We start from the raw sequence: 25,859 nt of genomic DNA on the forward strand, positions 1-25,859 counted from the left end.
CTCTCTTCCATTAACTTTAACTACACTTGGGCAGATCGGCAAGGATAAATTAAGAACAGAACAGACAAGGACCTGCGTCCAAAGCGAGGACTGACAGTCCTTCTGGGGCCAGGGCTCATGAGGAAAATTGCTCTGCTCATCATTTTTCATTTTCTAGCAGCCCTGTCTTCTCCAGTTTCTAAATCCCAGGAGAAGCCAGTAGCAAGAATGTTCCAGGGTCCAAGTTTCAGTGTCGGAGGAAAACAGACCTAGTGGCCGACCCCTCCCCGCCTCATATTCCGTACCCGCCACCTACTACCTGGGGTTAAGGACGAGAATGCAGAAAGTTGACCCTCCCTCCAAGGAGAATGGAGTTTAAGTTACCAGAGACTCAGATGGCTGCTTTCAGCAAAGCTGATCGTGGACGAGAAAGGGCTTTGCAGAGGCCTGGCTGCCTGGGGAGATTTCTTAACACTTGCAACCTAAGGTCTGCCTGGCCGGCTCCCGCCTGAGCACTCCTGTTCGGTCGTCTTACCCAGACAGAGGTTGTCTTACCCACGGCAGAGAGGACGGTTGGCTGGAGGCCACACTATTATTTGAGATGCCAACCTCAGAGACGGGGGAGAATGTTCAGACAGCCCCAAATCGTTGTTAATGCCCATCTCTTGCCCAATTCCTGTTGCCTTCCTGGGGACTAACGCTATATATAGGAAAGGCAAACAATACTGTGGTCAAGGGGCCGGCTTTAGGGATAGATCGGTCCTGGGTCATATCTTGGCCTCCTCTAATGTTATACTATACCACATTATACTGCACTGTACCATATGGTACTACACTATACTATATATACTATATTATACTACACTATACTATACTTTACTATACCACATTATACTATGCTATGCTACACTGTACTGTACTATACAACATTAAGCTATACTAGGCTGTATATACTACACGATGTCATACTCTACTACACTATACTATACTGCACAGTACTGTACTGTACTATGCTATATATACTATACTATGCCATACTATATGCCACATTATACTAGACTACACTATACTGTACTATACTACATTATACTGTACTATACTATACTGTATTATATATACTATATTATGTCATACTAGACTACACTATACTGTATCGTACTCCATTGCACTATACTCCATTATACGACACTCTACTGTGCTGTACGATACCACATTGTCCTATACTATAGTATACTATACTGCCTTACGCTATACACTACACAACACTACACTGTACTACACTACACTATAAACTACAGTATACCGTACTATACTGTATTGTACTATACTATATTATACTGGACTATACTATCCCCTGTACCGTATTATACTATATTGTACTATGCTACACTCTACTGTATTGTATTATACTATTGTATTATACTGTATTGTATTATACAATATACTGTATTGTAGTATATATATTGTATATACTACAATACTACTGTATTGTATTGTATTGTATTGTATTATACTGTATTGTATTGTGTTATACTCTACTATACTGCACTACACTATACACTATACTACACAGTACTGTACTATACTATATTATATTATAGCACAAATACTGTAGCATGCTATACTATATGCTACGCTATGCTGTACTGCACTACACCATATACCACACTCTACTGTACTGTAGCATATACTACACTGTGCTCTACTCTACTGTACCACATACTATACTATGCTCTACTATACTGTACTATATATTACACTATACTCTACTGTACCGCATACTACATGATACTCTACTCTACTGTACCGTATGCTACACTGTGCTCTATTGTACCATATACTACACTATGCTCTACTCTACTGTACCATTTACTACACTATGCTCGACTGTACCATATACTACATGATACTCTACTCTACTGTACCACATACTACACTGTGCTCTACTGTACCATATACTATACTATGCTCTACTCTACTGTACCATATACTACATGATACTCTACTGTATCATACTACACTGTGCTCTATTGTACCATATACTACACTGTGCTCTACTCTACTGTACCATATACTACATGATACTCTACTCTACTGTACCATTTACTACACTATGCTCGACTGTACCATATACTACATGATACTCTACTCTACTGTACCACATACTATACTATGCTCTACTATACTGTACTATATATTACACTATACTCGACTGTACCGCATACTACATGATACTCTACTGTACCATATACTACACTGTGCTCTATTGTACCATATACTACACTATGCTCTACTCTACTGTACCATTTACTACACTATGCTCGACTGTACCATATACTACATGATACTCTACTGTACCATTTACTACACTATGCTCGACTGTACCATATACTACATGATACTCTACTCTACTGTACCATATACTACACTGTGCTCTACTGTACCATATACTACACGATACTCTACTGTACCATATACTATACTATGCTCTACTGTACTGTGCCATATACTACACTGTGCTATACTGCACTATACTGTACACTATCCTATAATACACTACATAACACCTCACTACACTATCCCGTACCATACTATACCGTATGCTACACTCTGCTGTGCTACACTACACAACACTACACCATACTATACCGGACTACGCAGTATTAAACCACATTGCTAGCGCAGTGCCTGGCACTAAGTAGATACGCAACCAAAGGTAGTTACTACCGTTACTTAATGAGCCCACCTCACTTGTCCATCCAGCAAACCTCCCCCCATGACTCTCTCTCTGATCTCCTGGTTCCATTCAGAGCGCCGTTCTCCTGTGCTCCCACTGGATCTTACACAAAACCCCACTGTAGCAATGACCGTAATGGATTTTGATCGTGTGCTAGCTCCTTGGTGGTAGGCACCGCGTGTAGCCTTCTGTCCCCGCTTTTGTCCCCAGCACTGACCACGGTGCCCTGCACAGAGGGGCACTCCATGATGCCGGCAGAAGGGAGAATGTCGCTCGTGGGCTTCCCCGCTCGGGTAGGACCTACTCACCGCGTCATCACGGACCCAGGACCTCCCACTGCTGAGGACCTCATCATTTCTTTTGGGAAGGTCCCAAACCTGACACGTCGTGGCACAAAGGCAGCTGTGTGAGTTCAGTCTCACAGTTGACCTCTTTCCAGCTTCGGGGACTGTTTCTTCTTCCTGGTAGAGATTTCTGGCATGTGAACACAGTCGTATTTCTCCCTTCACGCATTTACGGGCTTATATCTACATTCCCTGGGTCATCATCATTCCAGACTCAAAGACCCGATCCGTCTCGCCTGCTAGTCCTCACGCACACCTCAGCCTCTCAATTATTTTTATCCCTCCCTGGCCCTGCTCCAGCCCCGTCTGTCTTCCTGGAGGGGCAGCGAGCTGATTGGCCCGCTTGAGTCCAGGTGTGGGCCCCAACACCTACGGCGACTCGGCTGCCGGGTTGATGCTCCCGGCCGTCCCTCTCCTATGTTTCTCTTTCTCTCTCCTCCTCCTCCTTGCTGCCCTCCGGAGCCCAGCCCCACGTGGAACCTTAGAGTCAGGCGTTTCCAGTGATTTACAAGAACCATGGTTGGAAAAAGTCTTGCAACCATCCAACGGTGCTGATCTTATGAGAGCTAGCACAAATCCGAAATTAAACTAAGCAAACGGCGCTAATCCCATCATCGTCATCAGACCTAGGCCTGTTCCAGGAGGCAGCTCGGAGGGTGGGAGGCCGAGTTTCTGGCTTGTGTGAGCGACGCCTCAGCCATCAGGCTGCCCCAGGATCAGGTTCACTAGGGATAATAACAGTAGTTGCAATTACAGGTGCTGTTTACATACTTTGCGCCCTTGGACTTGACACAGTCCAGAAGGAGCCCCAGGCACCCAGCTCAATGCCTCTTGGGGTGAGCCACGAACTCTGGGGGAGAGAATTAAAGCCCCCCTCCACCCCTACCCCCACCAAAAGAGAGGGCCTGTGCGATGTCCGCTTTGGGCAGACCTGATGCCCTTGACAGCTTTTTTTTTTTTTTTTCCTTTTCCTCTTTCTTCCTTTCTTGTCTTTCTTTCTTTTCAATGCCATTATTCCGAGGAGGAATTCCTCCTCTGCATAGAGAAAGAAAAACAAGTCTCTGGCTGTTTTCAGCCTCTTAGAAACAGAGGTATTGGTACAATCCCAAGTCTTTGAAACAAATTTCCAGTAGTTTTTCCAGGTATTGCCGGAGAATTTGGAACAGAAGAAGTAGCCCTTTAATCTAGTACAGAAAAGCAAACAGGCTTTATCATTCCGTGCAGATGTCACACTTGCCCTCAGTACTTGTCACAGGCACAAAAGCCAGCTCCATCTCTATGCAGTACTGTGGGATCAGAGCCTCTTCCCCCAGGTGGGGTCCTGGGAGAGCCAACGCAGGGCCTGTGAACAACCTGTTAAGTACTACGCCAGGGGTGTGCAGATTAACGCTGTGAGCTTTCAGTTTCTGGGCGTTTGGGGGTGCTTTTTCTCCTGAAGTCATCATCACGAACAACCAAAAAGGAACAGGGCAACGAATGCGAGCCCAACGCGTTTAGAATTTACAATATCTTTCTCAGCGCAATAGAGCAATGGTGTCGGCAGAACCGGGGACAGCGAAGAGAAGGGCATCTGTGGTGCCTGAGCCCTGGGTATGCACAATAAGATGGTAGTTAAGAAAGGCGAGGAACAGCGTAATTTGCTGGATTCAGCCAGGGCTGTGCTCCCCGAGAGCCGGCAGGTTAACAGATTGCAGCCAAAGCCGCAGCCCTCACGTTTTCTGACTTGAGAGATAATGAAGCAATAAAAGCAGCAGAGGCAGCCAGCAAGGGTTCTGCCCCTTGGGGCTGTCTGTGCGAGAGCAGCTGCCTGCGGGTGCCTGCTCAGGGCGCAACCAAGGACTGCAGCCCTCCAACAGACCAGCAACGCGAGGACCAAATTCCCTCCTTCAGCGGCACCAGAACCTCGGCCCCCGGGGCTGTCACCGAGGCCGTCCTATGCCAGGCCGGCCCATATGGTCTAGCAGTTGTCGCCAGAGACACGGAGCATAAATAAACCCTGGGAGTACAGATGGGAGGCTGGCCAGGCTGGCTCCGCTTCCTGATCTCATCATGGGGGAGTCCGCGTGGAAGCCCTGGGGGGCACCTTCACCATTTTCCAGGCCAATGACTTCATTTGTCAGGCGAGGAACGGCCCCTCCCCTTCCAGAGGTTAAGGGACTTGCCAAAAGTCACATAGTGAGTCAACCGCAAAGCAAGAAAAGGCGGCGGCTAAGAACACCGCACGGCTCCGTTGCCCTTGGCTTTGGCAAGTTACTAAAGTTCTCAGGTTCCTCGTGGCACTGCGAGCCGTGAGGTCAGTGCCTTCCGCGTTAGGTTCTTGGGACAAAGCTCGCAAAGCCCACCGCGGGGTTCAGAGTAACTGTTTGGCGGATGTCGGTTTCCATTGTTCTCGTCACTGCTGGTAGCTGGAAATAGATCTCAGGGTCTCTCCTGCCCAGGCCAGGGGTGCCCTGTGATGGATGATATCTCACGAGCCGGAGCCTGAGTTCAGGCCTCTAGTTTGGCGACTTCGGACGAGGTACTTAACCTTCCTGACTTCTCGCTCATTGCTCTCGTCTGAAAAGCGGGAGCAGGGACACCCTCGCTCACAGGCTTGCCACGAAAGTGCCACGCAATGGGCTGGCAGAGCGTCCGTGGCCATAAACCGCACCTGTTGCCAGCCAGCCCGAAGCTCCTCCCCGCCCGGCAGTGAGGACGACTACTTTGCGACCGAAGAACTGGTTAACTTGATGCAGCGAAGGTGCTAAGTGTTTGGCTGAGGTAAAGGCTGGCAGGAGCGGAGCAGCCGGCTGGTGGATGGCATGATTTGAAATAAACCATATGTTTAAAATTAGGAACCCAGATGTTAGGCCTTGGCGCCTAAGGTTCACACCATTAGATGCAATCCTTTAGGTGTCTCTAATGGTCTTCGAGGCTCCAGGAAACCCGCATTAAAATGCAAATCCGTTCCCTTCAAAGGGAAACATATTAAGTTATCCTCTTTAGCAAATTGCTGAGCTGGGTTTATTTGGGGGAGGTTGGGGTGAGGAAGACGAGGCGGTTTGAAAGGACAGAGGCAGGAGGCAGTGTCTTTCCTATAGAAAGCCCCTCTCTTTCTACCGAGCTCAGGGGCGCAGCCCGGGCTGTGTGTAGCAGGTAGAGTGGGGGCTCCGAGGGTGACTGGGGTCCAGGAGGAGCAGGAATGCAGGCGCTGTGCACAGCCTTAGCATCCTCTCTGGGCCCACAGCACAGAGGTGTGAATCCCGTTCCCGGCCCCGCTGCGTGAGGCTGGGGGACTGAGGGTGGGCCGGGCCGGGTGACGGAGCTCAGCAGAGTCCTGGAGGATGCACAGGAAGAAGACAGGTGGGCCCAGAAACTCACCCTGAGAGAGGAAGGTCTGTTTCTTCCGCGTGTTGTGTCCCTTCACGCTCCACGCCCTGCCGGACGCACGCGGGGGTCCAGGTGGCGTTCGCACAGGGCATAGCAAGAGCTGCAAAGATGAAAAGGGTGTGTTTTGTGCACGAAAGTGACAAGAATTCGTTTCCTGGCATTTACAGGATCCGCCCCCAACAAAATCACTCTTACTGTCTTTGCATGGGCAGGACACAGCAGAAGGAAGCGTTCTTTTCAAGGGGCCTGGGGTTGAGTTTTTGTTTTTTTTTCTTTAAGGTCATAATTTCAAATTCTCTCACTGAGATTCAGAGTGTTGTGCTTTCAAGCAGGAATTACCTCCCGTGGACAAGATCTTCCTGCACCATGGAGACATCTGCCTATACGCCAGTCCTATTTTAAAGACCTAAAAAATTGTTCACAGATATACGAGTCGTGAAGCAGGGGTCCGTGACCAAATCCTCTCCGTATCAGGACAAGCCCCTTCTGAGCACCTCCCTGAGGTTTAAGAATTTCTGCTTTCTGGTCCTGAGTTGTACCACAGACTTAGTCTGCCCTGTGGTCTCCAATCTCTTATTTTGACGATAAACTCACAGTGGCTACCCCTTCTCAAGTCCTTGTTTGTCAGGCACGTTCTCCTCACTTTGCGTGTTAATTCTCCTACGCTTTGCACTAACTCGGCACCATCGCCATTCCCCGTTTCACAGATTTCAAACTGAGGCTTGGATGGCTGATCGATGTTCTTCACGTCACACGGGGTGAGAAACCAGCAGAAGCAGACTATGAACCCAGCACATCCTGGGTGGTCGAACCTGGTGGTCGAACACTTCACCCGCTTCTGAGGGGAAAGCATACGAGACCCTGTCTTCACATTGTTTTGTCTCTAAAATACTCTCCGAGCCAGGAGAAAGACCGCTGTTGAGAAAATGCCTCTAAACACACAGGATCCCCCAAAACGCCGACAAGGGAATTCTAGGAAAGTCATGGAATGAGGAAACCCGGATTCGGTTAGATAGTGAAAATAGTCTACACCTCCATCTCTCCGCAAAAAATACATCAAAGCACTTTAAAAACTCTAGCAAGAAGACCTAGCAAATCGACCTTTTTTGGACACATTATATATCTGTCTTTTATTAGATCTATGTCAATTTATTCACTGAGTGATAAGACTTTTCCAAAAGACTATTGTGTTCGAAGACCAGTATCTCCTTCAAAGATATATATATATATATATATATATATATATATATATATATTTTTTTTTTTTTTTTTTTTTTTTTTAAAGATCTTTAGATCGAGGAAGTGAGATAAAGTATTCCTTATAATGATTTCTGAGTAAGCTTTGTAGTTCAAGTTCCGGCTCCATTGCCCGGTAGCTATGTAACCTCAGGCAAGATGCTTGGCCACTCTGGGCCTCTTTATTCTTATCTGCAAAACGGGAGAATGCTTTGGGTGGCCAGGTTCGGTGAAGGTCAAGATGTTTGGCTCATAATCCCTAGGAAGTGGCCTCCTCCCTGGAGCCTCGTTTGCTGGTTCCCGAAAAAGGTTTCATATTTTTGGGAACGCAGGACAGCCTGCACCAGATAGAAAATCCAATCCTGCCCACTGCAAATGAAATGCCTCTCAGCCCTGGGAACGCACAGCATCCAGGTGACATGAGCCAGAATGCACTCGAGGGGACGGGAGCCAGCTTTAGTCTTAAACCCTGGCAGGCCCTCTCCGTGTTCAGCCAAAGGATTGGGGGCGGGGAGATTCTCTTCCCATTTATGACTTTCTAGATCCTTGCCTCTCCTATGGCTCTATCTGAAGATGATTCACATTCCTGTTGAGGTGCAGCAGGGGCGGGGTGAGCCAAGCAAAGTCTTAGAGCCTTTGTCTGGCACCGTGTGGCTTTTGAAGGACGTTCATTTTCAAGATGGGCTTTTGTTCTTTGAGAAAAGAAAAATCTCTCTTGCCTTTTGCGTGTGGCGACAGCAAGCTGCAAGTTACAAAGCTGCCAATTACGACACATGTGCGTGGGCACCCGCATGCACGCGCGCGCACACACACACACACACGCTCGTGCGCGGGCACACACGGGGATCCTGGTCCTGGCTCCCTCCGAAACAATTCATCTTCAGCCCTCACTGTTAATTATGACTCTGTGCATCAGTAACCAAATGACGCTGAGCCGGGAGTGGCCGTCCCTGTCTCTCCACATGACATTTATGCAGGTTGATGAAATCATTCTGGGCAAGGTTAAGGCAAGTCTCCACAGGGCAAAGGTTCCGTTTAAAACAAACGCTGCTTGCTTTCGGGACCTGGCAGGAAAATTAAAAAGAAACCCAAGATGCTCTAGGCTTCTGTCCTGGTTTCCAGGCAACAAGATGCTGGGTGCAGGAAGGGAGAGGGGCTTTCTTCTGGTGCCAGACAGTATTGATAGACAGTGGGCTAACTTTCCGAGCCAAGGGGCTGGGGAGGGACAGAGGAAGCCTGCATAAGCCTCATTACCCTAATCAAGCATAGAGTCGGCCTGTTGGCCGAGAGCACTGAAAAATGAGCCCATCTGCACGGGCTGAGCTGGGGAGAGATGTTTTTCTCTACTTTACAAAGATCGGGCTGCTGTAAGCGTTAGGATTCCCGGGGAATGGTTGTCTCGGCAGCTATAGATGGGTGTGTGGTTCGGGTAGGCTGAAAGAACCTGGCAATTGTCTCCTCGGGGAGCCCCAGGAATTACTCCCTGGGCATAGGCAGGAGAAGGCAGGAACGACGTCGGCCGTGTCTTTCTACACAATTCAACAAAGATCCCGAGACCCTACACATGCCAGTCCCGGTGCCAAGGCAGGACACGAGGCGGAGGAAGCCGCACAAGCCCCAAGCCATCACACCCCCTTTGCTATTTCTTTCTGCCACGTCCCGCACCCCGAGGGGGTCACGTGGGGTACTAGAACTATCGGAGCTCCTCAGACAGACCCAGGTTCGGATCTGCACTCTGCCCCTTTACAAACACAGCGAGCTTCCTTTCCCTTCTGTCCAAAGTGTGGCTGTGAACAAGCGTTCGGCACAATCGTGGTACTGCTCCTCAAAACACGAGAGTTTTACGTCTCAAGAGTTTCTACGGCGACACCGTAAAGCCAGCCCAGCCCAAACGGCAAGAATGCCTCTGGCGTGAACAGTGCGTTTATCTGGCATTTTCCTAGTCTCTGGATTTGCAGTTCCCATCCTGCCGCGTGGCGAACATGATGCATAATCCACGCACGTTACAAGAACACAGGGCCGGCCTGTGTTCCCATTTCGTGAAGGAAGAACCTGGATGGCAGAGTGGTGAGGAGGGCTGCTGGAGGTCACATGGTTCACAATGGAGCAGGGACTCTATTCCAGAACCTGCAGGAGGGAGGAATTTGCTGACCAAAGAAGTGGCCCAGTTCTGCTCACTGTCATGCTGTCTCTCCCCACCCCCGGAGGGGGAGTCAGGCTGCTCTGCCCACCTGAGCTGTACACCTGTCTAGAGGGCCGTGTCCCCACCCCCCCTGCCCCGAGTTTCGGTGTCCCCTCCTTGAGAACTTAAACAGTCTCATCTCATTGGTTTGGTGTGAGATTTAAATGACAAAGATGCAGGGACGCCTGGGTGGCTCGGTCGGTTAAGCGTCTGACTTCGGCTGAGGTCACGATTTCACAGTTTGTGAGTTCGAGCCCCACGTTGGTCTCTGCACTGACAGCGGGGAGCCTGCTTGGGATTCTCTCTCTATCCCTCTCTCTCTCTGCCCCTCCCCTGCTCGCGCTGTCTCTCAAGATAAATAAATAAACTTAAAAATAAAATAAATGACAAAAAGGCAGATCAAGTGCCCAGCAGAGAGCCCCTATAGCACACCCTTGTTAGCCAAGCAGTAGACGTTTGTCCTACAAGTTCTTCCCAAGGGTCTTCAGAAGATAGCCCTCCAGGTAGTTATGGGCGAATGCGGTGTGGCCTACTGTGGTGAGAAGTAGAAGAGTCCTTACCAGGTCTGCGGCAACAGTAGGGACAATTGCCAGAATTTACTGGGGACTCAATGAGCATATACTGGTGACTAGTCTCAGTGCTTCAGACGGTTTGCCTCCTGTATTTGTCACGCGGACCCTGTGCCGTAGACCCTCTTATCATCCACCTCATTTCACAAATGGAAAATTAAGGCCCAGAGAGGTTGGGAAACTTACTTCGGGCCACACAGCCTTCTAACCCAGTGTACTTTCCCCCAGTCTGCCTGACTTGCAGTGATATTTGGGACCAGGCTGCCATGAACCCTTCCCCCCCCCCCCCCCCCCCCCCCGGCCCCGAGCAACCCTGCTTGTGCCACCGCTGGGCTGCTTTCTGGTGTTTTGCGCCCATTCACCTATTTTCTACCAATTCCCCAAGCCAACAGCAGGCTTTGCTCTTCCTGGCCCTTCTAGAACAGGAAGGGGTTTGGACGAGAACAGGTGTTTTCTAAACTGGGCCTCTGGGAAGAGCTCTGGGCATTTTGAGGGCCTCCCTTCCGGAGGGGCCGGGGAGGGGGGGGGGATTCTGGGTCCCTGACCCACGTGTATCTGTTTCACAGTTTTGAAGTCTGCGTGAAATTTTGTTTCAAGAGAGGATTTGGTGGCCCAAACCCGTTAAGTAATTAAATAGTTAAGTACAGAAATCCATTAAATCAAACTGCTGAGTAACATAATTTCTCGGGCCCCATGTAGCATGGAAACCCTGAGCCGTCGGCAGAGACACAGGCAGTGGGAACTGCTGAGTGAAAATGAGGACTGTGCTGCCCGCACACTTGTGTGGTACTTTCCAGGGACACCGAGATACCAGGAAAGTGATTAATAAGGCCAAAGACAAGGCAAGATGGCAGAGACAGGGCCTGATGGCCTTGGTGTGGGGCCGGGAAGGGGGTGAGTCTGGCTCTGCAGCTGGGAGCCAGAGTCCACTTGAGTCCCCCCTACACTCAGACCCTGATGACCTCGGTCCTCAGCTCCTAGTGATTCAAAGTCCCAGGGACAATAGGTATTATGTGATGGAGAGGGGATGACAGCCGAATCCCATCAATGAGTTCTGGCCACAGAGCGATTTCTGCTAATGGGAAGAAATGTTACACAATCTGCACGCGCGCGCACACACACACACACACACACGCGCACATGGGCTATTCATTTTTTAAAAATCATGGTTTACTTAGCTGATACTTTATGTTTCTTTCTGCACTGAATTCAAATTGGCATAAAACCTTGTATCTGGCTCTTTCTGCTGGCCTCTCTTAATCTCATTATCTGATCTTCTTTTGAAGATTAAGGCATGCCTCTATCACAGCGAACAAAACTACCTAGGATTAGCAGCAAACAGCTTGGGTGGTTATAAAGATAAGCTTCCAGAATCACGGGACACTTGGCATCCAAGGCCTTGGGGCACTTGGGAGAGCATATTTGTTCCTTGAAGTCAGTGGGATCCAGCCTGTGTTTTAATATTACTGTTCTGAAGGAGGCCATGTCCCTTCTAAGTAATGGCCCTTGAACCTACTCCATGCTATTGCCTGTTTTAGATTATTCACAGCATTTATTCTTAGCTTATTCCTTATTGTTCGCCTATAGTCTCTTTTCTCTAGAAGAAGGAGGAGTTTGACAAGAGCAGGGACCTTATTTGTTTTCTTCGCCAACGTATCCCCACCTTGGAACAGTGGCTGGTGTATTACAGTCACTCAACAAATATTTACCGAACGAATGAATGAATGAATGGTGCACACGCACAGCCTTATCTGCACAGATCCTATAAGCCGGGGCAACCGTGGTGCGGCAGAGATGTGCATCCAGGAGACCCAGTCTGCTAGCCCGCAAAAATCCCCGAAACTAACTTTTCCTACCTGCACCTGCCTGATGGACATCATCTCCACCCAAAGGGACTGCATGGTGTGCAATGATTCACGTGTGTGAAAAGCTCCCGTGTGTTTTCTGGCACATGGTAGGAGTTTGCCCAAACATTCTTGAGTCCAAGATGGCTTTTATCAATTCCCTCCATTTCACAGAAGAATAAAACTGAGGTTCAGAGGTGGATCCAAGTGGTACAGCCAGGGCTCATGCCTGTATCTCTTGAATCTCAGATCCCAGCTCTTTCTGCCTCTTAATGCCACTTTTCTAGAACAATCTCTCTCTCTCTCTTTCTCTCTCTGTCACACACACACACACACACACACACACACACACACTCAGTGCATATTAGTGGTTTAACACTTTTTAAACGTTACATTAAATTTTTAAAAATTAACATTTTTGAAAACATACCCTTCATTTTTCTACTCAGCGAAGACATAGAATTTCCCAGGTAAAGGCTTCAAATGGACGGACAGATGGAAAGAGGGAACAAGGGTCGTTTTCTACAGAGGCTGAGCTCAGCCTTGAACCTTCCCTGCCTGGCCCAAAGGGCATCTTGCTGATGGCTCTGGTCTGTGAGTCTTTCCACAGGGAAACAAACACCTTTCTGGCAGGTCCGAGGGGACAAACCGCGAGCTGGGACACATGGTGGTCCCTGGGTTCTCCCCCAGTCCTCCCTCTCCTCCTAAGACCCTCTCCCCGCAACACACACACACACACACACACACACACACACACACACACACACACAAAGGGGTAGCTGGATTCTCCAGACAGGATACAGAGTGAGGATCATGTTTGCCTTCTCTCCACTCCAGCTCAGTCAGTGGGGGCACCGGGCAGGACAAGAAGAGCGGGGAGAGGTGTCTGGGCTGTCCAAATCAGCGTCTCATTTTGTTTCACGACGAGGAACAGCTATGCCCAAAGGGGAGGACCCGAGCCTCCTTGTTGATAACCGCTGCCATGGCATTGGGGAGTGTGGACAAGACAAAGAATCGATCTCCCCAGCAGCTTTGCGCACCAGGCCAAGGCTAATCTCCTCCCAGTAACAGACACCAGGGATGGACCTCCCACGGTCCCTGCCGTCTTCTGTCACGGTGGAGAGTGAGAGGGTCCAGAAAAGGTCAAAAGATACAGCCAGCCGCCTGAGCAGACAGACAGCAGTGGAAGTCTGTCGGAGAGAAGCACCATCCCGGGGGACAGGGAGGACCGCGGGGCCAAGCGTGGGGTCCGACAGATGGGGTTCAACGTCCACCTGCTCCTCCTTCGCTGCGACGTCAGAGGGTTGAGTTGGGTGGCCGGGCTGACAGGGCTTGTAGGAAAGAAAGCAGTCTGCCACAGGCCTTTGGTGGTCTCCAGCGATGTGAGCTGGGAGAGGGACTGAGCGTTTGGTCTTCAGAGGGGGCAGAAAGACGCACCTGCCAGGTTATCGTCCTGGTGCACAAGCTCACTGCGCCTCACTCCTCTGCCCTTTGGGTTGCACTGTGTCCGGACTGCTCAGCCTTCCCGCTCCGGCAACCGCTTTCAGCGAGCCTTCAGCCTTCTCTGCCGGCTTCTTACTTGTCAAACGCAGAGCTGCGTGCATGGAGGGCAGTGGCCCTGCGTCCACTGCCACGCTTGGTGGTGGCGAAGTGTCACCAGGGGTACCGGAGCTTTGAGAAATACATTTCAGGACATGGGTTCACCTTTTTTTTTTTTGGCCAAGACCCACGGTAAAAATACATTAATGAATACACTTGACATTGCAAACCAGCACACATGCAAATGACTGAAATTTTCACCAAACGCTACCCTTATTTTATCTGTGCGACACCGTTTTCCTTTCCGTTTGGCTCCACTCCGTTGCACTCTCTTGTACTCTGTTCCATCTTTAAAAGTGCTGGTTACCACCCAGTAATCAATTTCATTAACCAGCTCCCAGTGTGAAAAACACCGGTTTAGGGGCTGACTGTGATGTGATTCTTTCAGTCTGGCCACGGGCTGTTATCAGTGGCCCCCAGAAACCAGTCTTCCAACTCACGGGTTACGATTCTTCGGGGCCTGTGATAAATGAATGATAAATGTATGCATCTCCGGGCCCCAACACCAGAGGTTCGATACCCTCTCAGAGAGTGGTCAGCACCAGACGGGGGGGGTGGGGTCTCAGTACCCCTGGGAAGAAGATTCTGATCCCAGGGAAAGAGAGCTTCTGATTGGTCTAGATGGGTCTGAGGCCACCTCTTGGTCAGAAAAGGGAAGACACGTTGATGGGCAATCCCACCAACACTATAACCCTTGGGACAGGGAGCCCCCCAAAGTAAGTAGAGGAAAGGGGGGGATGGGCGCCGAAATTCATGTGTTGAAATTCTAGCCCTCGACGTGCTGGTACGTGGAGGTGATGAGGTCATGAGGGTGGGGTACTCATGAATGAGATTAGTGTCCTTTTAAAGAGATCCCAGAAAGGGGCACCTGGGTGGCTCCGTGGGTTACTACTACCGAGACTCTTGGTCTCGGCTCAGGTTATGACCTCGTGGTTGGCGAGATGGAGCCCCTCATCAGGCTCTTCACTGACGGCGTGGAACCTGCTTGGGATTCTCTCTTTTCCTCTCTCTCTGCCCTACATTCTCTCTTTCCCACTCTCTCAAAATAAATAAATAAACTTTTAAGAGACCCTAGAGAGCTCCCTTGGTCCCGCTACCAAGTGAAGACACAGCAAGAGGATGACCATCTAGGAACTAGAAAGCTGGTTCTTACCAGACTCTGAATCTGCCAGCACCTTGATCTGGGACTTTCCAGCCTCCAGAACTGTGAGAAATAAATACTTGCTGTTTATAAGCCACCGAGTCTGTGGTATTTTGTTATGGCAGTCCAAACAAACTACCGCTGAGTTGGCCTAGATTGTCCTGGAACACCCAGGTAGCGGTTTGCGAAGCTCTCCTTCTCTGGTGCTTACATCCTCCCCCGTGCTCTCCAGGATGCTTGGAGCAGTGCACACAGCAGGCATCCACTGCGTGGGGATGGCATGGAAACAGGGCACAGCCGCATTCTGCCCACTGGGCTTGGTCATAAATGATCAGGGTTTTGACTCTGCTTCATGTATACGACTGAAGGCAAACTCCTGGAGGCCCAGCATCTACTGATTACAACAGCATCTAGGAGATTTTTCTTTTATTTAACAAATTCTGACCACGTGCGAGCCAACATTTTCAGAGCGTTACAAGCATTAACTTATTAGGTTCACATAAAAGCCCTGTAAGACAAGTACCATCACCACCTGAGCTGTTGTACCCACACTGTCTCGGATACTCACACCTGTCCTATAAGGGGGAGGGATTTTCTCCACAGAGGAGATGCTGAGACTCAGAGAGGTTTTATAACTTGCCCAAGGGCCCACAGCAAGCAGCAGATCTGCTCTTTGAGCCCCAGTAAGGAAGAATGAGTAACACCAGGAGAACCCTTGAAACAGTTATTTAATCCTAGAGTTATCAGTGCCTGCGTGCTAAGAACGGCCTCGGGTTGAAATGGGTCAAGCCCTGGGTGGGGGAAGAAGCCCCCTTCTTACAAACAGAAACAGAGACACAAACCAAAATGACTCGCATAAGTTCTAGAGGTGGGCAGGATGCCAGTAAACACATGAACCGCCCCCCCCCCCCCCCCCCCCCCGCCCAGCGGCTGGCTGAACATTCCTATTGCTTTGATGTGCCCTCATTCTGTTAAAACGTAGTGACAAGGAAATTCATCACTACTTATGCATTTTTTTTTTCAATGAGAAGGAGAAAGCTCTAGTTACTAATGGAGACTTTTGTTCAAACGTCCATCTCTGTTTTAATTCTCTAGTAGCAAGTACTGTAGTCAGCCATGCTTAAAACAATGACCCCAAACTCCTCTTTGCCTTCGTCGCAGTGACAATATTGTTACAGCTGACTAGGATGCTTTCTCACTTTGTGTGGCTTAACCAGTATTTTCTAAGCTGAATACATCTCTCTAGGTTGTCCCAGGTAGGTTCTGAGATGGAAACTCTTGCTCCTAATTTGGAACAAAGGTCCCCGGAGTCATTTTTTAAACAATAAATATACGAGTATATATTTATTAACACAAATAAAATGGTTTGGCTTGTGGGCTTAGAACTGTTCTGTTTAGCTATTGGATCCAAATATGTTTTCACAATCTTAGATATACGTTTCATTGGAATAGTGCCTGTGGCTCTGATAGACTTTAACAGAAAGAAAGAGGTTATATTGGAATTATGCAATAATGACTGTTCCATAAGTGGCAAATGTAACCATACTGTCCTTTCTGAATTTCATTCAGTTGAATGTGAGCATGAAAATAATCAGTTGGAGAGTGTATCAGTTATTCCTTGCCGTGTAACAAGCCACCCCAAAATATAGTTGCTTAAAACCACAATTGATTGCTTCTTGTGGCTCTGTAGGTTGACTACTCAGTCAACCAGTTGACTACAATGGCCTAACTCATATGTCTGGGGCCTTGGTGCTGGTTGTTGGCCATGTCTCTCTCTTCATGAGGCCACTAATCATTCGGTATCTAGCTTGGGGTTTCTACCATGGAGTGGTGGTGTGCCAAGAGGGCAAAGGTGGAGGCTGCCAGGTCTCTGAAACTCATACGTGTCACTTCCAGCATATCCCATTGGCCAGAGGCAGTCACAACCAGTCTAAGGGGTGATGGGGTAAATTCCATCTTCTAATAGGAGGGACTCAAAAATTATTTTCATTGATCCCACACAAAAAAATGCATTCACCCCCTGCCTCGTGATCTTATCTTATGGCAATGTCAGTTTTGGCCTCAAAGTCCAGAGACTTGACCATCTAAATGCAAATACAGCTGAGATGCCCTGGAAGCAGTTCCTCAGGTGCAATTCTTCAGATGCAGCTCTTCTGGAATCAAAAATTGCAAACTAGGCAGCCTTCCTATCTGTCCCACGTTGGCAACATACTTGGCAGAGAGTGTTACCACGGTAGATGTTTCCATTCCGAAATAGGGAAGAATGGAAGGCACGTGCTAGTTGCTGACCCACAGCATTCTGAAATCTAGCCAGGCACAAATTTCTCATCTCCAATCAAGCGGTATTCCATTAGGGTCCGCTTCTCCCTTGGACCGCGTCTCAGTCAGTTAGGGCTGCTGTAACAGAATGCCGTAGACTGGGGGAGCTTAAACAGAAAACATTTGTTCACAGCCTCACAGCTCTGGAGGCTGGAAGTCCAAGATCAAGGCACTGGCAGATTCTGTGTCTGGTGAGAACCATCTCATGATTGCAGATGGCTGTCTTCTCATATCCTCACATGACAGAGAGAGGAGAGTGAGCCCTAGTCTCCTCATCCTCGTAAGAGGGCTCCGATCTCATCATGGGGGCTCCATCGCCATGACCTCACGCAAACCCAATTACCTCCCAAAGCCCCACCTTCAAACACTGTCCCACTGGGGATTAGGGCTTCCAGATAGGAATTTTGGAGGGACTCAAACATCCAGTCCATAGAAGAGCAGCTCCGTAACCTATTCTTCTCTTTGGCTCTTGGCTCCACTTCCTGGGTCTTGGCTCTGCCCTCTGAGTAGTCCTTCCTTCTCCGTAGGAAGTGCCACATGCTTGCAGTTGAATAGATTTTTTCCTCTGCTTGCTTCCTTCCCCTAGAAAGTTGGGGACCCAGAGACTGTTTTCATTTTCAAATGTGTCCTCCCATTTACATCCAAGTTGGGAGTGTTTTCACCAACACTAGGTCTTTAAAACTTAGCAAATTTCCCTTAAGTCTGATTGGGGTTGAATCTCAGTGGCCACACAATCACATCTGTTATTCTTTTTGGAGACATGTCTCTCTCTCCTTTGGGCTGTGGACCTGCTGTAGGATACTCCCTTAAAATTCTTAGAAGCCTGGTGCGTCTGGGTGGCTCGGGCCATTAAGTGTCCTACTCTTGATTTCAGTTCAGGTCATGATCTCAGTTCATGAGATCGAGCCCTGCGTAAGCCCAAGCTGGGTGTGGAGGCTGCTTAAGATTTTCTCTTTCCCACCTTGCCCTCTGCCTCTCCCCTATTCACGTGTGTGTGTGTGTGTGTGTATGTGTGTTCGCACACATGCATGCACATGCACTGTCTCTCTCAAAAAAAAATCTTAGAAGCCCTTTGTCTAGCTAAAGCGTCCTTTAGGCATAAGCTTAAAGCTTTCCGAGATCCTAATAAGGGATCTCATAGCCATACCCTTGATGGATTTGGGCTCCATGCCTTGTTTCACTTGGACACAATGTTTTATTGGCTGGGGTTGGGGGGGCATGTGTTGGAAATGAGAGACAGTCATGTTTTCTAATCAAGCACATCTTGAGCCTTTTACATTGCCTCTACATTCTGCCTGTAAACTTAGCGGGTCTTTAGCTCATCTCTCTCTTGATGTACACTATCACACACAGCTCGGAGTAGCCAACTAGCACTCTCAATGTTCTGTCTAGAGACTTCCTTGGCTAGACCTGTGAATTCAACAGGTAATTTCCTACCTCCCAAGTCACCTTGGGTGATAGTTTGCACCATCTGGGACTATTGTCCCACCATCGAATAGCCTGGGCTTCTCTTTTCTCCAAGTGCCAATAGCAGTTTCCTCCCCTTCTTTCCAGACCCCACTGATGGCATCCTTCCCATCTCTTGCCCACCTCCTTGTCCAGAGCCAACACCGTTAATTTAGATTTTTGTTGCTGAAACACCTCACTTTTAGTTACCGACTGTGGTGGTTAATTTTATGGGTAAACTTGACTGTGTCATGAGGTGCCCAGATATTTGGCCAAACATATTCTGGGTGTGTCTACAAGGGTGTTTGAGATGAGATTAACATTTGGGTTGATAGACTGAGGAAAACAGATTGCCCTCTCTATTTGAGTAAACCCCAAATAGGCCTGGCCCTCCCGAGAATAGGGGGATTCTTCATTTATCTGCCTATTTATATTTATCTGACTATGAGCTGGGACATGAGTCTTTTCCGGGCTTTAGACCGGAACTGAAACATGGGCTCTTCTTGGGTTTTGAGACTGCTGACTTTGGGACCAAAAATTACACTATTGGGTCTGCTGGTTCTCAAGCGGCTGGACTCAGATTGGAACTACATCATCAGCAATCTCGGGTCTCCATCTCTCACTGACTATAGATCTTAGGACTCCTCAGCCTCCGTAATCATGTAAGCCAACCGCTACTGGTTCGGTTTCTGTAGAGAATACCGACGGATACACCCAATCTCTATGTTATTTGTTGTTGCAACCCCCAGAACTTAGGGGCTTAAAACATGGGTGGGCAAACCTTTGCAAAGAGCAAGAGAGCACATAGTTTAGGCTTTGTGGACCATATGGTCTCTGTCACAAGCATGCGACTGCTGTGGAGCTCCAAAGCAGCCGTAGACAATATGTAATAAGTGAGGGTCGTGGTGTTCCCAATAAAACTTTATTTACACAAACATGTGCCTGCTCAGATTTGGCCTGCAGACCCTGACTTCAAACCATAATTTCTTGTTTCTCCTGACTCTGTGGGTTGACTGACGAGTTCAACCACTCTTACCTGGGCTCACATTTCATTGCAGGGCAACTTCAGTCATCCAGTGGCTTAGCTGGATCTGGGGAGACTAAGGCGACCCCACTCACATGCCCAGGGCCTTGGTGCCGGCTTCAGCTTGGCCTTTCTTTCCGCACAGTCTCTCCACATTCAGTAATCTAGTCTGGGTTTTCTTATGCAGTGACTGGAACATTCCAAGAAGGAAAAGGCAGAAGCTGCTGCAAGGCTTCTTGAGGCTTAGACTCCAGAACGTACACAACTTTTACCACATTGCATTCGTCAAAGCAAGCCACAGGCTGGGCCAGGTTCTAGGGGTCAGGGAAGGAGACTCTGCCTCTGGAGTCTCTAGAGGGAGCTGCTCAGTTTCATCGTCGCTACTCTTCAACCTGTCCAGGAAGCGGCCAGGCTACCTTAGCTTTCTCATCGCTACTAGAAGATAGAAATCCACTAGGGCCTGTGAGCAGGTTATAGGCCCTTTGTGACCAGCATGAGTCCATGGAAGCCAATTCACCGGTCATGAAACTAAGCTCCCCGTCTAAATGCTTTTTGACAGCTTTTCTTAGACGCTGAGTCCTGTCGTGCAAGTAGTCCAAGGTCGGAAGATACACGTGTTGGACCCCGGAAAATGAAAAGTAAAAGGCTGCGAGCGATAGCCGTGTCTCTCCAGAAGGGGACAAGGAGTCTTTCCCAGGCCAGTCCTTCCATGACCTGTCCTGCTCACAATCCAAACGGCAGATAAACGAAGACGGAGTCCCATCATCTTCCCCCCTCCTCGTCACCTTCACCCAGACCCCATACAGAAGCATTAATGTGTGATAGTCAACACACATTAATGGGGAGTTTTTTGAGCATTTCCGGCAGGTGTTTCAAACTCTCAGCCTTCCCTTGGAAACTTTTCTGCGCATACTCATGTCTCCGTTTCTCTCCAAGGTTGAAATCAGAGCAATCATTTTCTTTTCAAGAAAATATTAAAATTCTTTGCTGATCCTGGCCCTTGGATACTTCCCGTGGGATATTGATCCCGTTATTTTTAAATAAAATGCTTTTGGATCCGTCTGCTAACAGAAGCCTAGTTAGCTGTAGGATGTCTTTGATGCATACCCAAAAGACAAAACGTGGACTGATTTTGTATATAACACATCTTTATCTTTGAAATAAAATTCTGTATAAAAATATAGATGAACTAAATATATACCTCTAGACTCTAAGAAAGTAGCCTCTCAAAAGTCTCTCCTTCCCCTGCTTAAACCTTCCTTCTCTAAGGTAGTCATTTCAGAAAGTCAGGATTAAAAGGCATGAAAATGAAACCTCTCAAGTCTCCAGTCACTCTTCCCCCAAGAACGCAAATGGGGCCGATTATGTGCCTTTTAAAAGTGTTGGTTTTTTATGGCTCTTTGTTTAAAGAATGTGTGTTGAAAAAGCCGTGCAAAGCCAGATACAGAATTCACTTTCAAAGAGCCTGCGGTGGTATTATCAGCCATGTGGGCTAAGAATGCTCGTTCTCTGAGGTTCTAAATCAAAAGTGTTAAGCAGAGTTTAAGCCCCATATCATTCTAAATTCCAAGCTTTAGATCCATGAAGCATGGATTTTTATGATGGAAATGACAACTGACCCTCCTCTGTAACAGATACAGAAAACTAACTTTGTGGCTTTCTCAGGAATTCTCAGCAAGCCGGTTGGCAGACAAGGTATACGAAAGACGGGGAGAGAAGGCACACGTAAAATCAGCTGGCCAACAAGGGGCTCCTGAGGGTTTACCAGCTGTCCCCTCAATGCTCAGCTTGCACTCCTGTCTGCTTCTGCTCCAACAAGGGCTTCCTGCTTCCTTGCCTTTCAGTACATCCTACCCCCAATCTCACAACAAACTTTGCAGAGATTACAAAATCCCAATGAAACAACTAGGTATTCATACAACATTCAGCATGTGCCACGCACCGGACAGCATTTGATACCGGTCATAACCCTGAGAAGCACTGAGGATGCTTCTTCCAATTTTCCAGACAAAGAAACAGGGACTCTTTCGGAGAGGTTGGGGAGGGGGGTGGAAATCACAAAGAGCAAAGCTGACATTCCCGCCCAGGTCTGTCTGCCCCAGAGCCTGAACCCTGGTCTGTTGCAATAGTCTAGCTTCCTAACTACCACGTTAGCTTCTCAAGCAGAGACACACGTTAGAGGAGTCTCTGGTATCTTCCAGGATGACTGGCACAAACATCCAGTAAAAGGAATTTATCTGCTAGTAAAAAAAAAAAAAAAAAAAAAAAAAAAATCTGTATCTTTATTTTCCCCATAATTCACCAGTTTACAACATTCACCTGACAAGTTTACATCTTTCAGGAAAATTTTCGGTACCAAGGCACAAAATATTTTTCTCCGGCTTTCGATTTCAATCGAATCAACTTAAGCCTTTCAAACTAGCCGGCCGTATTTCCAACAAAACTCCGACGAGGCTGAAACTATACAGGGGCTGAGGGGCTGGTGTCCATGAGAAAGCAGAGGAATCCACCGAAATGCATCAATCATCCAATGCTTCGGATAACCAATGTCTCCTTCGATGTGCCGTGAGGCTCTGGACTTGAGAGGCGCGTTAGCATTGAAGCTTGATAAAGTCCTAGTCATCTACCAAATTCCACTGTCACCTCATTAGATGTGAAAAATAGAATGCTTTAGGACACTTGGAGATATTTTCAGTAAAAATAACATTTTTTCTCTTTATAAGGGAACTGAAAAACATCGCCTAATTGCATGGTAAGCAGTCACGACAAGCTGCCCAGCCCATGGGGTCAGGACCGGCAGTCCAGCATTGTAAACTGTCCTCCATACCACGAGCCTTTCCTCCCCAAAGAGAAGCTGTTAAAACCTTAATTGAGAGGTCAGCAGTCTCAGGACAGACCGGAGATAAGCCACTAGCTATGTGAAGTCATGTCAACTTTGATCGGCCAGGCCTTTTGGCATCGAAAGAAAGCCAGCGATGAGCCAAAGGCCCTCTAATCTTCTCCGAGATAAGCTGAAGCTGTTTGGCTGGGGCCGGGGGTCTAGGGCAGGGAAAGAGCTTTTCTCTGTGCGCTGTGGCCACGCTTATGGATGAATCCGTTTTGGCCCGACATGCCTGCCGAGCTCTGTAACCACACTCCCAAATGGGGAGGCAACCTGTTCGAGGGGGGCTGGTTCCAAGCAAGAGTCTATGGGGGTTACCACCATCACTTTCTCAGGGACTGCTTTGGAAGATGTCCAGTGGATGGCTTCCCCAAAGGAGCCAGGGTCAGCAGGAAGAGCTGGTCAGAACACTACAAGACAGGAAGCGAGGGAGGGAGGGAGGAGGGAGGGAGAAAACGAGGGGAGAGAAGGAATTGAAGAATTGAGTTATTCCGAATCTCTGTGTGATGCCCAGTGTATGAAAATAGAAACAATGTTACCTTGAAAAGACAGGTCAAAATGAAAAGGCAATGCGGGGCGGGAGTGGGTCTTGAAACATCCAAAATTTACGTAGGGTTAAAAAATGTACTTACGGGGGCGCCTGGGTGGCGCAGTCGGTTAAGCGTCCGACTTCAGCCAGGTCACGATCTCGCGGTCCGTGAGTTCGAGCCCCGCGTCGGGCTCTGGGCGGATGGCTCGGAGCCTGGAGCCTGTTTCCGATTCTGTGTCTCCCTCTCTCTCTGCCCCTCCCCCGTTCATGCTCTGTCTCTCTCTGTCCCAAAAATAAATAAAAAACATTGAAAAAAAATTAAAAAAAAAAATGTACTTACGGTAAGAGACTCTTAAATATAAAGAACAGACTGAGGGCTGCTGGAGGGGTTGTGGGTGGGGGGGATGGGCTAAATGGGCAGGGGGGCATTAAGGAGGACACTTGCTGGGATGAGCACTGGGTGTTATATGGAGGGGATGAATCACTGGAATCTACTCCTGAAATCATTATTGCACTATATGCTAATTAACTTGGATGTAAATTTTAAAAAATAAAATAAAATAAATTTACTTAGGGTCGAAGCTCAGGATCTACTCCACAGCAAAAGATTGAAAAGAAAAATTAGTGAGAATATAACCAAGAAAAGGAATCTATCTACTGAGAAAGACAGGTATTCAAATTTATTTATTTATTTTTAATGTCTATTTATATTTGAGAGAGATAGAGGCAGAGTGCGAGCAGGGGAGGGGCAGAGAGAGGGGGAGACACAGAATCCGAAGCAGGCTCCAGGCTCCACAGAGCCCAATGCGGGGCTCGAACTCACGAACCGCGAGGTCACGACCTGAGCCCGCTTCGGGCGATCGACCGACTGAGCCACCCAGGTGCCCCAGGAAAGACAGGTATTCAGAAGTTGGAAAATGCTTTGCTCTCACTGACTAGGAAATGGCCAAAGTGACAGATTCCTGGGGTTGGACCCTTCACAGACAGGACACGCTGGCACCAATGACTGAAGGGGATCGTGAACGCTCTGAGATAGAAAAAGGACCAATGCTCTCTTAGGACCTTCCGTGTGACCCTTGTGGCCTTACAATGTTCCTTCAGATGTCATTGGGCACTTTGCAAATGGTTGAGCCAAGGTGCATCACCTGTAATTAGTAAAAAAGAGCCCAAGTACAGACAGCACTGGTCAGAGGAGATGGGGGACTCCAGTTCTTGGGTGCAGAAAGAGTCTATTTCATCCCGTGAGGAAGCAGAGCCCCGGACCCAACGAGGATGTGTGCACCACATACACCAGCCCTTGGACCGCCCATCCCAGCAAACAGGAGCCGGTGGACTGCACCTCTGTAGCATGGAATGATGATACCGCTTTCCACCTGTGGAGGGCTGGACTGGCCCTCCACCGTGCCATCTTGCTTTGGCTTTGAGAGTCCTCAAAGGCGCCGTAGGACAGGCAGACCTTGTTGCTACCGCACGTTTGGACTTTCGGAGCCGGGGTTCGGGAAGACGAAATGATTTGGGCAAGGTTTGGAAAGGTCACTGTTCGGCTCGTTGAGGTTACTAATTGGCTAAGAATAGCTAAGAAGAGGCGGTAATCAAATCCGCACCAGAATCGTTGCGTATAAGTCAGAAAAAATACTATGGAGCCCCTAAAGTTAACTTGCAACTTGGAGTTTCACAGTGATTGGGAGCTTAGAATAGAAAGGAACCTCAGGAGGCAACCCTCATCTGGCCAAGAAATTCCCACGGGTGGACATCTGGGCCTAGTTCCCCACCCACTGAGTACTTATTCCATAGAGGATGTGCCACCACAGATGACCAGGCATCTCCGACTGATGGAGCCTTCACTGAAACACTGTTGGTTGCTACCACGGAGGCAAAGAGAACGTGGCAGATTGCCCTCTGGCTCCTGGCTCCGCCACTGACATTTCGTTGGCCAAATCGAGCCACAAGGTCACGCCTGACTTCAAAGGGGGTGGGGAAGTGCAACCCTACTATGTTCCAGGAAAGAAAGGAGAGGTAGCGAATGTCTTAAAGACCCTTCCAGTGCCCCATCTGAACCGAGGGTGAACGGTTGTCAAAACCGATGACTGACACACAACGTCTGAGTCTGTGGGTCACGGATTTGAATTTGTGGGTGTCTTTCTTGAAGCACTTAGGCCAAAATGTTCAACTGGAGAGTTGGAGCTATCTTAATGTTGCGAGAGAGAAGCAAGCCATTATGACCCAGGGCTTCCTCCTGGAAAGAGACATCTTTCAAAGGCAGCAGACCCAGAGAGGATGCCCAGATAGGACTGTTTCTCCCTTTGAAAGCACTGGGGTCATAAACCATGAAAAACATGCTCCTCCTTTCCCCCCACCAGCCTCTCAATCTACCTTTCCCACGCAGAGAAGAGAGAGAAAGGGAAAAGGAAAAGGAGAACAGAAACAACAAGGAAGAAATCTGGAAGTACAGAACTGGGCTTAGAAAAAACAAAGAACGCCCCTTGCCAAAAGTTCTCAGTTTTCCAGAAGGCACACGGTTTCCAAATAAACCAAAAAATTTCATGACCGGTCCCCGTCTCCCATCTCGAATTCCTGAGCGCATGCCTCAGAGCATGCCGAGAAATGGATCTCTAAGGATACAGATGTTTAATGACAATTTCTACGCATCCCAAATCCCC

This window comes from Prionailurus viverrinus, chromosome D2, assembly GCF_022837055.1.
Source record: "Prionailurus viverrinus isolate Anna chromosome D2, UM_Priviv_1.0, whole genome shotgun sequence".
Taxonomy (NCBI): Eukaryota; Metazoa; Chordata; class Mammalia; order Carnivora; family Felidae; genus Prionailurus; species Prionailurus viverrinus.